The 18,420-nt window shown below is 49.4% G+C and overlaps 1 protein-coding gene across 4 annotated transcripts in view; it reads left to right on the forward strand.

The window, feature by feature from the left end:
• ncf1 (neutrophil cytosolic factor 1) overlaps window positions 1-18,420 on the forward strand; it is a 299,264-nt gene that overhangs the window by 33,691 nt on the left and 247,153 nt on the right. The window lies entirely within an intron of this gene.

Here is an 18,420-nt window from a genome sequence, read left to right on the forward strand (position 1 = left end):
ACCCACACCCCACCCACACCTCTCCCACCCCTGTGACAATAACAACGACAACTTGCATTTATAGAGCACCTATGATGTGGTAAAATATCCCAAGGTGTTTCACAGGAGCGTTATCAGACACAATTTGACACCGAGTTACATAAGGAGAGATTAGCACAGATGAGAGGAAGGTTTTAAGGAGCATCTTAAAGGAGGATAGAGAGGGGGAGAGTTTTAGGGAGGGAGTCCCAGAGCTTAGGGCCCAGGCAACAGAAGGCACGGCCACCGATGGTGGAGCGATTATAATCGGGGATGTTCAATAGGCTGCGTTTATCTCTGTCCAGAGTTAATTTTCTATCTATAGAATGGTTTCTGTAGTTTCTGGCTGTTTTCTCTACCCCCTCCCTGCATTACCCACATTTTGGGTGCGAGATTAATGTTGTGCAGGGAGAACACCAATGTGCTTCCCAATATCCAAGGTGTTACAAAGCATTGGCAGATCAATGACCTGTGGCAGGGGTGAAGGGACCTGGCTTTGTCCTGTACTTGGATACATGTCTCAGTAGAGACCAACTGCATCTCCGTGCCTCACCCACTGACTGTGGGTGGCAGGAGAAGGCCATTAAAGGGCAGACATTGGCTTTATAAATAGAAGAGGAATACAATAGAAAAGCCAGGAAGCTAGGATGAACCTGTATAAAACACTGGTTCGGCCCCAGCTGGAGTATTGTGTCCAATTCTGGGCACCACACTTTAGGAAGGATGTGAGGGTGCAGAGATTTCCGAGAATGGTTCCAGGGATGAGGGACTTCAGTTACGTGGAGAAGCTGGGGTTGTTCTCCTTGGAGCAGAGAAGGTTAAGGGGATATTTAATAGAGGTGTTCAAAATCATAGAATCATAGAAGTTTACAGCACAGAAGGAGGCCATTTCAGCGCATCATCCCGACCAACAAGAGGCTACCCAGCCTAATCCCACTTTCCAGCTCTCGGTCCGTAGCCCTGTAGGTTACAGCACTTCAGGTGCACATCCAAGTGCTTTTTAAATGTGGTGAGGGTTTCTGCCTCTACCACCCTTTCAGGCAGTGAGTTCTAGACCCACACCACCCTCTGGGTGAAGACATATCCCCTCAAATCCCCTCTAAACCTCCTACCAACAACTTTAAATTTATGCCCCCTGGTTGTTGACCCCTCTGCCAAGGGAAACAGGTCCTTTCTATCCACTCTATCCAGGCCCCTCATAATTTTATACACCTCAATGAGGTCTCCCCTCAGCCTCCTCTGTTCCAATGAAAACAAATCCAGCCTATCTAATCTGTCCTCATAGCTATGATTCTCCACTCCCGGCAACATCCTCATAAATCTCCTCTGTACCCTCTGCAATGCAATCACATCCTTCCTGTAATTCCTATTGTAGTGTATGGAGAAAGAGCCAGACTGAACACCGTGAGCTCAAAGTAAAGTGTGACCTTAGTCTTTTATTGCAGGTCTCCAGAGTGCCTCTCCAACCTGTGAGGCCTCCTTAAATACCTGTGCTTCCAAGCGATTATGGGATCCCTTGGGAATCCAGGGGAATGAGCCTCTGGTGACTGTACAGAGTAAATACAAGTTTACATATATAACAACAGTCCCCCCCCGCAAAGTCAATAGTGTAACTATTTACAATGTGAGTCGATCTGGGGCCCTTCTTGCCCTGGTTGATCGTCTCGGTGTGAAAGCTGGTGTTGTTGAATCATTTGTTGGGCCCTCGCTGGGCTGCTGCACAGCTGGCCTTGCTGGGCTGCCTGGTGTGTTGGACCCTGCAGGGCTGTTGTGGATGATGGGTTCTGCTTCATGGTCAACCGTGGTGTCGGTTGACATTGGTGTGTGTGTTGGGGGATCAAAAAAGGTAGGGTCCAAGGTGGGTTGCTCAGGATAGTCCGTGAATCGGAGTTTGATTTAGTCCAAGTGTTTCCGGTGAATGAGTCCATTTGAAAGTTTGACCCGAAACACCCTGCTCCCCTTTTGGCCACGACAGTGCCGGGAAGCCACTTGGGACCTTGTCCATAATTTAATACAAATACAGGATCATTGACTTCAATCTCGCGTGACACATTTGCGCTATCGTGGTATGCACTTTGTTGAAGCCGCCTGTTCTCTATCTGTTCGTGTAGATCAGGGTGAACTAACGAGAGCCTTGTCTTAAGTGCTCTTTTCATGAGCAGTTCAGCAGGTGGGATCCTAGTGAGTGAGTGAGGTCTCGTGCGGTAGCTAAGCAGGACTCGGGATAGACGAGTCTGCAGTGAGCCTTCAGTTACCCTCTTCAAGCCTTGCTTGATGGTTTGCACTGCTCTCTCTGCCTGACCATTGGACGCTGGTTTAAACGGGGCAGATGTGACATGTTTGATCCCATTACGGGTTAAATTCTTTGAACTCAGCACTGGTAAAACATGGCCCATTGCCACTCACCAGAACTTCGGGTAAGCCGCGAGGGGCAACCATGGCCCGCAGGCTTTCAGTAGTGACAGCGGATGTGCTAGCCAACATTATCTCACATTCAATCCACTTGGAGTATGCATCTACAAACACAAGGAACATTTTACCCAAGAACGGGCCTGCATAGTCAACGTATACCCTAGACCACGGTTTGGAGGGCCAAGACCATAAACTTTGCGGCGCCTCCCTGGGTACATTGCTTAACTGCGAGCATGTATTACATCTGTGAACGCAGGACTCTAAGTCTGCATCGATACCGGGCCACCACACGTGGGATGTGGCTATCGCTTTCATCATTATGCCTGGGTGGGTACTGTGGAGGTCATTGATGAAGGTGTCTCTGCCCTTCTTGGGGACCACTACCCCACAGAAGGCAGTCTGCCTGTATAGACATTTCATCTTTGCGCCATTGGAACGGCTTTATCTCTTCCTGCATTTCCACTGGGATACTGGACCAGCTCCCGTGAAGCACACAGCTTTTGACTAGAGATAATAAGGGGTCCTGGCTTGTCCAGGTTTTGATCTGCCGGGCAGTGACGGGTGATTGCTCACTCTCAAATGCTTCCATAACCAGGGCTAGATCTGCGGGCTGCACCATTTCTACCACCGTGGTGGGCAATGGCAGCCTACTGAGAGCATGGGCGCAGTTTTCTGTGCCTAGCCTGTGGCGGATGGCGTAGTTGTATGCGGATAACGTGAGTGCCCATCTCTGGATGCGGGCTGATGCGTTGGTATTTATCCCTTTTTTCTCGGAATACAGGGATATAAGTGGCTTATGGTCAGTTTCCAATTCGAATTTTAGTCCAAACAGGTATTGATGCATTTTCTTTACCCCATAGACACACACTAACGCTTCTTTTTCAATCATGCTGTAGGCTCTCTCCGCCTTAGACAGACTCCTGGATGCATAAGCATCTGATTGCAGTTTCCCAAAATCAAAAGCTTGTTGCAATACACACCCGACGCCATATGACGATGCAAAACATGTTCGTACCAAACGCTTACATGGATCATACAACACAAGCAATTTGTTTGAGCATAACAATTTTCTCGATTTTACAAAGGCATTTTCTTGGCTTTTGCCCCAAACCCATTCACCCCCTTTTTGTAATGAGACATGCAGTGGTTCTAACAGTGTGCTGAGACCCAGTAAGAAGTTACCAAAGTAATTCAAGAGTCCCAGAAACGACCACAGCTCCGTCACGTTCTGTGGCCTCAGTGCATTCTCGATTGCCTCCGTCTTCGCGTTGGTGGGCCTGATGCCGTTCGCCACAATCCTCCTTCCCAGGAACTCCACTTCAGGCGCCAGGAAAATGCACTTCGAGCGTTTTAACCTGAGCCCCACGCGGTTGAATCGACTAAGAATCTCCCCCAGGTTCTGCAGATGCTTGACTGTGTTCCGACCTGTGACCAAAATGTTGTCCTGGAAGACCACGGTGTGCGGGACCGACTTTAGTAAACTTTCCATGTTTCTCTGGAATATTGCCACAGCCGATCGGATTCCAAATGGACATCTGTTATAAACAAAAAGACCTTTGTGTGTGTTAATGCAGGTGAGGGCCTTCGATGATTCCTCCAGTTTCTGCGTCATGTAGGCTGAGGTCAGATCCAGCTTCGTGAATGTCTTTCCTCCTGCCAGCGTTGCAAAGAGGTCGAAACAATTGATACTTACTTTGTAATCGCCACAGATTCTGACAGTGCCGTCTCCCTAAGGACTGGGACAATAGGACTGGCCCACTCGCTGAACTCGATCGGTGAGATGATGCCCTCTCTTTGTAGCCGGTCTAGCTTGATCTCTACCCTTTCTCTCATCATGTACGGTACTACTCTCGCCTTGTGATGGATGGGTCGTACCCCCGGAATTAGGTGGATCTGCACTTTTGCACTTTGGAATTTCCCAATCCCTGGTTCGAACAGAGAAGGAAACTTGTTTAAGACCTGGGCACACAAAGTGTCGTCTGCGGGCGATAGCGCTCGGATGTCGTCCCAGTTCCAGCGTACCTTTCTCAGCCAGCTCCTGCCGAGCAGCGTGGGACCATCGCCCGGTACCACCCAGAGTGGTAGCTTGTGCACCGCTCCATCGTAGGAGATCTTTACGTAGCACTGCCGATTACAGGAATCAGTTCTTTTGTGTAAGTTCTTAGTTTCATGCGAATTGGAGTTAAGACTGGCCTTGAGGCCTTGTTGCACCACAAGCTTTCGAAAGTCTTTTTGCCCATGATGGACTGGCTCGCACCCGTGTCCAGCTCCATTGACACCGGGAGTCCATTTAGTTCAACATTCAGCATTATTGGGGGACAATTCGTGGTGAATGTGTGTACCCCATGTACCTCTGCCTCCTCTATCTGAGGCTCTGTTTCATCATGATCCTCCTCTGCAACCTGGTGTTTTGCAGGTTTAACAGGCTTAGCAGCTCACCTGCACACTCATTGGAGCTGTCCCATTGTTCCACAGTCCTTGCAAATGTATCCTTTGAATCGGCATGAATGGAAACGATGATCACCCCCACAGCGCCAACAAGGTGTTAATGGCCTTACATTCATCACCGTGATGGTGGGCTCTGAGACATCTGCGCGCGTGTAGGTGCACGTATGTGTGACCTGCCCTGTACGTTACAATTTGAAAACAACATCACTTTGTTCACAGTACTTGTAGCAGCACTTGTGTGCTGAGAGATTTGCTTCGTATTGTCACTGGTGGCAATGAATGCCTGGTCTATCGCTATGGCCTTACTCAAGGTTGGGGTCTCTATTGTCAAAAGTTTGCGAAGTATGGTTTCGTGGCCAATGCCAAGTAAGAAAAAGTCTCTGAGCATGTACTCCAAATGTCCTTCAAATTCGCAATGTCCTGCTAGGCGTCTTAGCTCGGCGACATAACTCGCTAGTTCCTGGCCTTCAGACCTTTTGTAGGTGTAGAACCGGTACCTCACCATCAGAACGCTTTCCTTCGGGTTCAAATGCTCTCAGACCAGTGTGCACAAATCGTCGTACGATTTCTCCGTGGGTTTCGCTGGAGTGAGCAGATTCTTCATGAGGCCATACGTTGTTGCCCCACAGACGGTGAGGAGGATAGTCCTTCGTTTGGCAGTGCTCTCTTCCCCATCTATCTGACCCTCTGACCCCTTTTATATCCGGAAGGTTGTTTGTGTCCACCTAAGTGAATACTGAACCAAAGTACTTGTTCAATTGGTCTGCCATTTCTTTGTTCCCCTTTATGACTTCCCCTGATTCTGACTGCAGGGGACCTACGTTTGTCTTTACTAACTTTCTTCTCTTTACATACCTATAGAAACTTTTGCAATCCGCCTTAATGTTCCCTGAAAGCTTCTTCTCGTACTTCATTTTCCCTGCCCTAATCAAACCCTTTGTCCTCCTCTGCTGAGTTCTAAATTTCTCCCAGTCCCCGGGTTCACTGCTATTTCTGGCCAATTTGTATGCCACTTCCTTGGCTTTAATACTATCCCTGATTTCCCTTGATAGCCACGGTTGAGCCACCTTCCCTTTTTTATTTTTACGCCAGACAGGAATGTACAATTGTTGTAGTTCATCCATGCGGTCTCTAAATGTCTGCCATTGCCCATCCACAGTCAACCTCTTAAGTATCATTCGCCAATCTATCCTAGCCAATTCACGCCTCATACCTTCAAAGTTAGCCTTCTTTAAGTTCTGGACCATGGTCTCTGAATTAACTGTTTCATTCTCCATCCTAATGCAGAATTCCACCATATTATGGTCACTCTTCCCCAAGGGGCCTCGCACAATGAGATTGCTAATTAATCCTCTCTCATTACACAACACCCAGTCTAAGATGGCCCCCCCCCTAGTTGGTTCCTCGACATATTGGTCTAGAAAACCATCCCTTATGCACTCCAGGAAATCCTCCTCCACCGTATTGCTTCCAGTTTGGCTCGCCCAATCTATGTGCATATTAAAGTCACCCATTATAACTGCTGCACCTTTATTGCATGCACCCCTAATTTCCTGTTTGATACCCTCCCCAACATCACTACTATTGTTTGGAGGTCTGTACACAACTCCCACTAACGTTTTTTGCCCTTTGGTGTTCTGCAGCTCTACCCATATAGATTCCACATCGTCCAAGCTAATGTCCTTCCTAACTATTGCATTAATCTCCTCTTTAACCAGCAATGCTACCCCACCTCCTTTTCCTTTTATTCTATCTTTCCTGAATGTTGAATACCCCTGGATGTTGAGTTACCAGCCCTGATCATCCTGGAGCCATGTCTCCATAATCCCAATCACATCATATTTGTTAACATCTATTTGCACAGTTAATTCATCCACCTTATTGCAGATACTCCTTGCATTAAGACACAAAACCTTCAGGCTTGTTTTTTTAACACCCTTTGTCCTTTTAGAATTTTGCTGTATAGTGGCCCTTTTTGTTCTTTGCCTTAGGTTTCTCTGCCCTCCACTTTTCCTCATCTCCTTTCTGTCTTTTGCTTTTTCCTCCTTTTTGTCTCCCTCTGTCTCCCTGCATTGGTTCCCATCCCCCTGCCATATTAGTTTAACTCCTCCCCAACAGCACTAGCAAACACTCCCCCTAGGACATTGGTTCCGGTCCTGCCCAGGTGCAGACCATCCGGTTTGTACTGGTCCCACCTCCACCAGAACTGGTTCCAATGCCCCAGGAATTTGAATCCCTCCCTGCTGCACCACTGCTCAAGCCACGTATTCATCTGTGCTATCCTGCGATTCCTACTCTGACTAGCACGTGGCACTGGTAGCAATCCCGAGATTACTACTTTTGAGGTCCTACTTTTTAATTTAGCTCCTAGCTCCTTAAATTCGTTTTGTAGGACCTCATCCCTTTTTTTACCGATGTCGTTGGTACCAATGTGCACCACGACAACTGGCTGTTCTCCCTCCCTTTTCAGAATGTCCTGCACCTGCTCCAAGACATCCTTGACCCTTGCACCAGGGAGGCAACATACCATCCTGGAGTCTCGGTTGCGGCCGCAGAAACGCCTATCTATTCCCCTCACCATTGAATCCCCTATCACTATCGCTCTCCCACTCTTTTTCCTGCCCTTCTGTGCAACAGAGCCAGCCACGGTGCCATGAACTTGGCTGCTGCTGCCCTCTCCTGATGAGTCATCCCCTCAAAGCGGTGTATCTGTTTTGCAGGGGGATGACCACAGGGGACCCCTGCACTACCTTCCTTGCACTACTCTTCCTGCTGGTCTTCCATTCCCTATCTGGCTGTGGACCATTCACCTGCGGTAAGACCAACTCGCTACACGTGCTACTCACGTCATCCTCAGCATCGTGGATGCTCCAGAGTGAATCCACCCTCAGCTCCAACTCCGCAATGAAGACCGTCAGGAGCTCGAGGCAGATACACTTCCCGCACACGTAGTCGTCAGGGACACCGGAAGTGTCCCTGAGTTCCCACATGGTACAGGAGGAGCATAACACCCGACCGAGCTCTCCTGCCATGACTTAACCCTTAGATACACTTAAAACAAAGTGTACAGTTTTGGACTCCTAACTTGAGGAAGGACATTCTTGCTATTGAGGGAGTGCAGCGAAGATTCACCAGACTGATTCCCGGGATGGTGGGACTGACCTATCAAGAAAGACTGGATCAACTGGGCTTGTATTCACTGGAGTTCAGAAGAATGAGAGGGGACCTCATAGAAACGTTTAAAATTCTGACGGGTTTAGACAGGTTAGATGCAGGAAGAATGTTCCCAATGTTGGGAAAGTCCAGAACCAGGGGTCACAGTCTAAGGATAAGGGGTAAGCCATTTAGGACTGAGATGAGGAGAAACTTCTTCACCCAGAGAGTGGTGAACCTGTGGAATTCTCTACCACAGAAAGTAGTTGAGGCCAATTCACTAAATATATTCAAAAGGGAGTTAGATGAAGTCCTTACTACTCGGGGGATCAAGGGGTATGGCGAGAAAGCAGGAAGGGGGTACTGAAGTTGCATGTTCAGCCATGAACTCATTGAATGGCGGTGCAGGCTAGAAGGGCTGAATGGCCTACTCCTGCACCTATTTTCTATGTTTCTATGTTTCTATCTAGCTCATTGGCCACAAAGTATTGGTCGAGTCGCTCCACAAAAGTTTCCCAATCATCTCCCTCTGAAAATTTCTCCAGGATGCCCACTGTTCTCTGCATCTTTGGGTTCGCTATCTGTATCTCGTCGCCAGTTGTAGTGTATGGAGAAAGAGTCAGACTGAACACCTTGAACTCAAAGTGAAGTGTGACCTTAGTCTTTTATTGCAAGTCTCCAGAGTGCCTCTCCAACCTGTGAAACCTTCTTAAATACCTGTGCTCCCAAGGGATTATGGGATCCCTTGGGACTCCGGGGAGTGAGCCCTCTGGCGGCTGTACAGAGTAAATACAAGTCCACATATATAACACCTATATTCTATGCCTCAGCTAATAAAGGCAAGTATTCCGTATACTTTCTTAACCACCTTATCTACCTGGCCTGCTACCTTCAGGGATCTGTGGACATACACTCCAAGGTCCCTTTGTTCCTCTACACTTCTCAGTATCCTACCATTTAATGTGTATTCCCTTTCCTTGTTAGACCTCCCCAAATGCATGACTTCACACTTCTCCGGATTAAATTCCATTTGCCACTGTTCTGCCCACCTGACCAGTTGATTGATACCTTCCTGCAGTCTATAGCTTTCTTCTTCATTATCCACCACACTGCCGATTTTAGTATCATCTGCAAACTTCTTAATCAAACCCCCTGTATTCAAGTCTAGATCATTGATGTATACCACAAAAATCAAGGGACCCAGTACTGAGCCCTGCAGAACCCCACTGGATACAGTCTTCCAGTCACAAAAATATCCATCCACCATTATCCTCTGCATCTTGCCTTTGAGCCAATTTTGGATCCAACTTGCCACTTTGCCCTGGATCCCATGGGCTTTTACTTTCGTGACCAGTCTACCATGTGGGACCTTATCAAAAGCCTTGCTGAGAGCCATATACACTACATCAAAGACACTACCCTCATCGACCCTCCTTGTTACCTCCTCAAAAAATTCAATCAAGTTAGTCAGATATGTCCTTCCCTCAACAAATGATGAAGGGTTTTGATGGAGTAAATCGGGAGAAACTGTTCCAGTGGAGGAGGGTGTCGGTAACCAGAGGACACAGGTTTAAGGTGATTGACAAAAGAATCAGGGGAGAATTTTTTTACGCAGTGAGTTCTGGTGACCTGGAAGGCGCTGCCTGAAAGGGTGGTGGAAGCAGATTCAGTAGTAAGTTTCAAACGGGAACTGGATAAATAATTAAAAAGGAAACATTTTCAGGGTATGGGGAAAGAGCGGGGTAGTGAGGCTGATTGAACAACACTTTGAATGATGGGCTGAATGGCCTCCCTCTGAGCTAGCTGATCCTGTGAATCACTGACTGCTGTTGTGCCTGACAGCAGCTGGTTTTACAGCAACATTGGGGAGGCCCATGGGTAACAAGGATCTGCCCTCAGCCAGAGCTGGGCCATTGTCAGCATCGTGGGACAGGAGAGGCTGAAACACATGGTGACACACACCTTTCACAGAGCACTCCTTACTGAAGAAACATTTCTCCTGAAACAACAGTATTGTAATGTTTGATAACTCAGAAGGAAGAGGATGGACTCTGGAAATAAGTTAGCCCTGAGAAACCCATAGGAACACTTGTGCTAAACGGGACAATATCTCCGAGATCAGAGTGTTTATTGAACGATGGCTCTGTGCCTCTGGTGAATTCTATGAATACTCAGCCGTAGACACTCACAGGAAGTCAGTTTAGGAAAGAGCTGTCTGTTATGAAAGCCCCAAAAAATGTTAGTGTTCCAAAGGCTAAAATGCGACCTTTATTTGGATGCTACTGTGCCTCTAATCTCATGCAGTGTGGTGCTTGAAGCAGAATTGTTATTACAATCCACTAGGGGTTAGCTGAATTTCTGCATTGATTCTTCTTTTAAAGCCTTTGGGGGCTATTTCCCCGGATACGTTAGAGACTTCGAGATCGCCAACCTGGGATGGTTAGCCTGCTTTTAGCACAAAGCGCCATCTTGGTAAAGGTGTTGGAGGGCTGGAAATGGCCGCCCCGAGGATGATTAAGGCCATGATGACCAATTAAAGTGGCTCCTAATGCTCATTAACGAGGCTGCCCACCATTCTGCGGCTTTCACTGCGGGAACGGTTATATTACTGGGCCAGTAATCAGTGGCCTGAATTAATAATCCGTGAGTTCACATCCCCACAGCAGCTGGAATAAAAAGCCAGTGTCAGTAATGGTGGCCACGAAACTATCGATTATTGTAAAAACCCATTTGGTTCACTGCAGTCCTTTAATGAAGGAAATCTGCTGCCCTTACCCAGTCTGGCCGATATGTGACTCCAGGCCCACAGCAATGTGCTTGACTTTTAACTGCCCTCTGAAATGGCCCAGCGAGACACTCCATTGTACCAAAACCACTACAAAAAACAATAATAAGAATAAAACCGGTCGGACCACCCGTCATCCTCAATGATGGCCCAGCAAAAGACAAAGCTGAAGTGTTTGCAACCATCTTCAGCCAGAAGTGCCGAGTGGATGATCCTTCTCGGCCTCCTCCCGAGGTCCCCACTATCATAGAAGTCAGTCTTCAGCCAATTCAATTCACTCCGTGTGATATCAAGAACTGGTTGTGCACACTGGATACAGCAAAGGCCATGGGCCCCGACAACATCCCGGCTGTTGTGCTGAAGTCTTGTGCTCCAGAACTAGCCGTGCCTCGAGCCAAGCTGTTCCAGTACAGCTACAACACTGGCATCTACCCGACAATGTGGAAAACTGCCCAGGTTTGTCCTGTCCACAAAATGCAGGACAAATCGAATCCGGCCAATTACCGCCCCATCAGTCTACTCTCAATCATCAGCAAAGTGATGGAAGGTGTCATCGACAGTGCATTTACTCACCAATAACCTGCTCACTGATGCTCAGTTTGGGTTCCGCCAGGACCACTTGGCTCCAGACCTCATTACAGCCTTGGTCCAAACATGGACAAAAGAGCTGAATTCCAGAGGTGCGGTGCATTTGACCAAGTGTGGCATCAAGGAGCCTGAGTAAAACTGAAGTCAATGGGAATCAGGGGAAAACTCTACACTGGCTGGAGTCATACCTAGCACAAAGGAAGATGGTTGTGGTGGTTGGAGGTCAATCATCTCAGCCCCAGGACATCGCTGCAGGAGTTCTTCAGGGCAGTGCCCTGGGTCCAGCCATCTTCAGCTGCTTCATCAATGACCTTCCTTCCATCATGTCAGAAGTGGGGATGTTCGCTGATGATTGCACAGTGTTCAGTTCCATTCACAACTCCTCAGATAATGAAGCAGTCCATGCCCACATGCAGCAAGACCTGGACAACATTCAGGCTTGGGCTGATAAGTGCAAGTAACATTCGCATCACACAAGTGCCAGGCAATGACCATTTCCAACAAGCGAAAGTCTAACCACCGCTGCTTAACATTCAACGGCATTACCATCGCCGAATCCCCCACCATCAACATCCTGGGGTTCACCATTGCCCCGAAACTTAACTGGACCAGCCATATAAATACTGTGGCAACAAGAGCAGGTCAGAGGCTGGGTATTCCACCATCTACAAGGCACAAGTCAGGAGTGTGATGGAATACTCTCCACTTGCCTGGATGAGTGAAGCTCCAACAACAACTCAAGAAGCTCGACACCATCCAGGACAAAGCAGCCCATTTCATTGGCACCCCATCCACCACCTTCAACATTCACTCCCGCCACCACCGGCGCACTGTGGCTGCAGTGTGTACCATCTACAAGATGCACTGCAGCAACTCGCCAAGGCTTCTTCAGCAGCACCTTTACCGCCTAGAAGGACAAGGGCAGCGGGTGCATAGGAACACCATCACCTCCAAGTTCCCCTCCAAGTTACACACCATCCTGACTTGGAAATATATCGTCGTTCCTTCATCGTTGCTGGGTCACAATCCTGGAACTCCCTCCCTAACAGCACTGTGGGAGCACCTTCACCACACGGACTGCAGCGGTTCAAGAAGGCGGCTCACCACCACTTCCTCAAGGGCAAATAGGGATGGACAATAAATGCCGGCCTTGCCAGCGACGCCCACATCCCAGCAACGAATAAAACATTTTTCTACGACCTCTCCAACAGCGACCCGTTGACCCGGGGTGAACAAGTCTTTGCTGAGGATTGCGAGCGCTAATTCAAGCCGTGTTGAGCTTTCACTGCTCACTCGCTGCTGGAGAGCGACCGACTGCGCTGTGTTTGAAAAGGACGTTTGACACTCATCCGGGGACTTTCTGGGACACTTTGTCAATTTTCACCAACACGCAAGCAGCATTTATTCTGGAAATTCTCTGGGGACTTCACCTAGAGCGAGGGAGTGCTGTGCTACCCCACCTTATTGGACATCCTATAGGAGTCACCAGAAGAGAGGGAGTGCTTGGTCACGGGCAGCTTGCTCGGGGTCTGAGGTGTGAGTAGTGCATGTGAAGGATGCACTAGTGTGGGGTGTGTGATTGTCTGTGTATAGTTAGATGGTGGATAGTGGTTAGATAATAGCAGAGCAGGTCTCCAGTCATCCTGGTTAACCCTTGCCACTGGACCAAGACCTAGCTCTGTCAAGCCTGTGTGATGGCAACGGCCACCCCACGTTAAAAAAATCCATGCACCGGCATCTTCCACCCTTCAACATGTAGTTCAGGACCTGGAATATTAGGTCCTTCATTGAAACACCTGAGAACTCATCCCTTTTGGTGTGGAAGCAAGTCTTCCTTGACTCCGAGGGACTGCCTATGATGATAATGGTGGATGAAGTGTGTTGGGGCTGTGATGCTGGTTGTGGGGCAGTTATTGAGAAGTGTATTTGTGAGATGGGCTCTAACCTTGACCCTTCGTGTCAAATCACTAATCTCTTGCTGCACTGGAGGCATGTTCTGGGGACAGGGCTCCTGGCTGTCACCTCCCGGGCAATCTCCTTCCACATCCATTGCATCATTTGCCTCTGTGGCCTCCCCCCCCCGCAGATACAGGAAATCCCTCCTGTACTGGACCTCCTCCAGTATTGCCTCATCCGAGACCCTGTGAGCTCTCTCCCTCTGTCCCTGAAATGTCCCTGGCTGTGTACCAGCCTTCAGTGTAAGTGTGTGTGAGAAAGCTGCACTTGGCTAAAGCTGCAGGTCTCTGGGTTAGTGCCTCCCAGCATGTTTACATCACGGTAATCAGCAATTAGCCCAAAATTGTGGGCTAAAACCAGACTTCAAACAGGCGTGCCTTATTAGCACCCACTTATGTGTATTCAGCCATTTTCTTTTATAAGTGACAATGTCCTGAGTGTAAAGAAACGACTATTTTAGAAGATTAATGGCCGAGAGACAATGAGTTAGAACTGGATTAGTCGCAGCTCTGTGCCACCCACAGCTGAATAGCCCACCTATGTTCACTCTTTGGGCTTTCCTACCAAAGGTACCATGGCAAGGACTCGCCCCTTCAGGAAAGGACGGGATCATGTTTTTAGATGCAAAGTGAGTTGTGAAATCGACTTCTATCCAAATCCCTCTGTGGCTGGGGCTAGACAGCTCACTGAGCGGAGGGATACACTGGGCGGAGAGATACACTGAGCAGAGGGATACACTCGGCGGAGGGATACACTGGACGGAGGGAGACACTGAGCGGAGGGATACACTGGGTGGAGGGTACACTGGGCGGAGGGAGACACTGGGCGGAGGGATACACTAGGTGGAGGGTACACTGGGTGGAGGGTACACTGGGCGGAGGGAGACACTGGGCAGAGGGTACACTGGGCGGAGGGAGACACTGGGCAGAGGGTACACTGGGTGGAGGGAGACACTGGGCGGAGCTGAACATCCAGCAGCTACCGATGAGGTGGGAAAGCTGATCTGTGATCCTGCACTCATTTTACATTGTGTTTCCAACCTGTTAGCTCAAGTTATGAAACCACAAGCAGTGCTCCTAGTTTGTGGTGAGATAATAAAGTGCTGTTGGCATCTTGGGGAATTTTGTCGATTGGCTCAGTTCCTGGATTATCCCCGAGAAATTCCCGATACCTTGGCTACCTTCCACCAGTAAATCACACGCACAAAAAATACATTTGTAACATAATCTGAGTTCCTCTATCGGTAATCCTCTATCCACTCGGAGACTAGAGCCAGTTGGGGACATGACCTGAATCTAAAGATGAATGGACAAGAGTGGGAGGGAGTATCGCTTTCAGCTGATAAAGTCTCTGTTTGGATTGGGACAACTGATGCCCGTCCAGTTTGGAATTCAACAGGCAGAACCAAAGAAACGGGTTGGACTTTTCACTAACTACAAATTCTCCCATACCTGCTTTGTCCTGTCTCTAGTTAAAAGTAACCATAAGATCAAGTAGATAAAATTGCCGGGGTTGGAGTAAGTCCCAGTTGCATCCCAGAACACAGACCCAATCCCAACTCCACTGAGAGAACATCCCAGTTGGACCAGGCCTTTAGATCTCAGTCAGGGGACCTGGGTAGATCTCCTGCCCACGTCCCGCTGTGTCAGGGTGCGGATCGCAGTCCCTGGTCGTCCCCGGGGAATCCCCCCCTTTACTCTCTTGGTGGAGCCCCTGCAGCTGCTGAAGGCCTCACACGCTCACTAGAATCGGGTCATCGACCCCAGGGTGCCCCAGCACTGTCTCTGATGGGAGCGGCTCCATTGGGAATGTGAGTATTTTTAGAAATCTTTTTCTTCAGCCCGTTTGGAATTTTTGTTGTTGTCTCGGACATGTAGCCCAGGGTCTCTATGGTATCCCACGGTACCTCACGGCACCCCACGGTATCCCACGGCATCCCATGGTACCCCATGATACTCCACGGTATCCCATGGCACGTCACGGCACCCCACGGTATCCCACGGCATCCCACGGCACCCCACGGTATCCCATGGTATCCCACGGTACCACACGGCACCCCACGGCACCCCACGGTATCCCACGGCATCCCATGGTACCCCACGGTACCCCACAGTATCCCACGGTACCCCACGGCACCCCAAGGTACCCCATGACACCGCACGATATTCCATGGTACCCCACGGCATCCCACGGTATCCCACGGCATCCCACGGTATCCCATGGCACCCCACGGCACCCCATAGTATCCCATGGCACCCCACAGCACCCCACGGTATCCCATGGTAGCCCACGGCACTCCACGGCACCCCACGATATCCCACGGCACCCCACGGCACCCCACGATATCCCACGGCACCCCACGGTATCCCACGGTACCCCACGGCACTCCACGGCACCCCACGGCACCCCACGGCACTCCACGGTATCCCATAGTACCACACGGTACCCCACGGCACTCCATGGCACCACACGGTACCCCACTGCACCCATCGCAACCGAGCAAGGACGGAGGAATTTGAAGACAAATATTCTAAGCACATAGATTGGAGATAATTAACAATCTGTGCATCTTTTGGGTACACATACATAAAGCTGTGTCCTCTTGTACTCCGCTGCACTCCAGGACTGTGACCAGGACTCCCTGCTCATGTCACTCCCAAAATGTTGTTGAGAGAAGGCAGCTCTCATTCTCCGCACAATATCTGTTTCACTTCATGGGGATCAGTGCCGAGAACCACAGAGGTTTACAGGACAGGCGGATGGCATTTGTTTATTGTGTCCATGCCAACCCAGGCTTGAAGGGTGATGTGATCTGCTCCTGTTCCTAATTCTTATGTTCTTAAATCACACACACGTGTAACTGGGGGCTCTGGATCGCAGTCAGGAATCACGAACCCTGGCAGATTGTTGTCATGTCTTCAACTTCATTGTAACCCATGTATAAACTGACCTAAGTTGTACACCTTGAGAACATTGACCACAGGGGGCAAACTTGGACTTTCAGGTATAAAAGGGGAAGCTCCACCCACCTTCATCACTTGAGGCCTTGGTAATAAAGGTTACTGGTCACAGAGTGACCTCCACTCAAGTATGGGCCTCGTGTGCATTTACACTGTATAGTAAGGACATATTATTGCCGACGAGAAACTGGGATGTAAACCACGCGAGCATGGCCACTAGCAGCACAGACGAGCGGTACTGTGTTGCTGATGATTGGGACAACTTTATTGAGAGACTACAGCAAAGTTTTGTCACTAAGGAATGGTTGGGACAGGAATCGGCCGACAAACGCAGGGCTCATCTCCTGACGGTTTGTGGATCCAGAACGTACTCCCTGATGAAGGACCTTCTAGCGCCAGAGAAGCCGGCAGACAAGACGTTCGAAGAGCTCAGTAAGTTGATCGGGGAACACCTTAAACCGGCGAGCAGCATGCACATGGCGAGACATCGGTTTTATACGCACCGGCAGCGAGAAAGGCAAAGCGTTCCAGACTTCGTGGCAGATCTCCGGCGACTGCCGAGCCTCTGTAAGTTCCCAGATGTATGCAGAGCGGAGATGCTGCGAGACTTTTTTATTGAGGGCGTCGGGCAAGATGGGGTTTTCAGGAGACTGATTGAGACCAAAGACTTGACCTTGGAAGCAGCGGCTATGATAGCCCAGACAATTATCTCAGGGGAGGAAGAGACCAGAATGATGTATGCCAAAAATCTTAGCTCAAATGCGGCAAACGACCAGGAAGTCAACATTGTTAACGCGACACACAGTTCTCTAGGCAGACAAGGGCAATCGGACATGCCCCAGCATGCAGTTGAACCCAAAGAGGAAATTCAACAGAGACAATGGCTAGCTGAATGGCGATTCATGCCATCGCAATGGACAATGCGGCCAGTAATGGGGCCATCAACACCTGTTAATGGTGTGCTTAAGGACAGTTACAGAGACAGTCAGAGATGATCAACTGGTAATGGATCTTTTGTTTCCAACAATGGGGCCTTTAGCTCATGCTCGAGGTGTGGAGGCAAACACCCAGCCAGAGCTTGCAGGTATCAGCAATATACCTGCAGAAATTGCAACGTCAGCGGTCACTTGGCGCGTATGTGCAGGAAGCCTGCAGCCAGATTGATGTACGAGGAGGACGGGCCCGATGTAAGCCCTACGAGGCCAAATGAATACTGGGGGAAACCGCTGGAAGCTGAAGTTCAGTGAGTTCATGTGGAGCACATACACAGTTCATATACCAGGACGCCACCGATAATGATGAAAGGGCTCCTCAATGGCATCCCAGTATTAATGGAGCTAGACACGGGGCCAGCCAGTCTCTGATGAGTATCAAACAGTTCGAAATGTTGTGGGTGTCCAAGGCCAGGAGGCCAAAATTATTGCTGATTGACACACAGCTACAGACATATACAAAGGAGATCATTCCGGTGCTAGGCAGCACCACGATAATTGTGACCCACAAAGATTCGGAGAACAGGTTGCCACTCTGGATTGTCCCGTGGGACAGTCCTGCACTAGTGGGGAGGAGTTGGCTTGCTGTCATGAACTGGAAATGGGGCGATGTCAATGCAATTTCTTCTGTGGAGCGAGTATCATGCTCACAGGTCCTGGACAAATTTGACTCATTATTTCAACTCGGCATCGGCATTTTCATGAGGACCAAGGTAGTGACTCACATAAACCCAGACGCCAGGCCAGTACACCACAAGGCCAGAGCGGTGCCGTACATGATGCAGGAAAAGATAGAATGCGAATTGGACCGCCTGCTGAGGGAAGGCATCATCTCACCAGTCGAATTCAGTGACTGGGCGACCCTGATCGTGCCGGTGCTCAAAGTGGATGGGTCGGTCAGGATATGTGACGATTACAAGGCCACCATCAACCGGGTGTCACTCCAAGACCAGTACCCGCTACCAAGAGCGGAGAACCTCTTTGCGACACTATCCGGTGGCAAACTTTTTTCAAAATTGGACCTGACCTCAGCTTACATGGCCCAGGAACTGGCGAGTGAGTCGAAGAAGCTGACCACCATCACGACACACAAAGGGTTGTTTGAGTA

Source organism: Pristiophorus japonicus, chromosome 16 (genome assembly GCF_044704955.1).
Source record: "Pristiophorus japonicus isolate sPriJap1 chromosome 16, sPriJap1.hap1, whole genome shotgun sequence".
Lineage (NCBI taxonomy): Eukaryota > Metazoa > Chordata > Chondrichthyes > Pristiophoridae > Pristiophorus > Pristiophorus japonicus.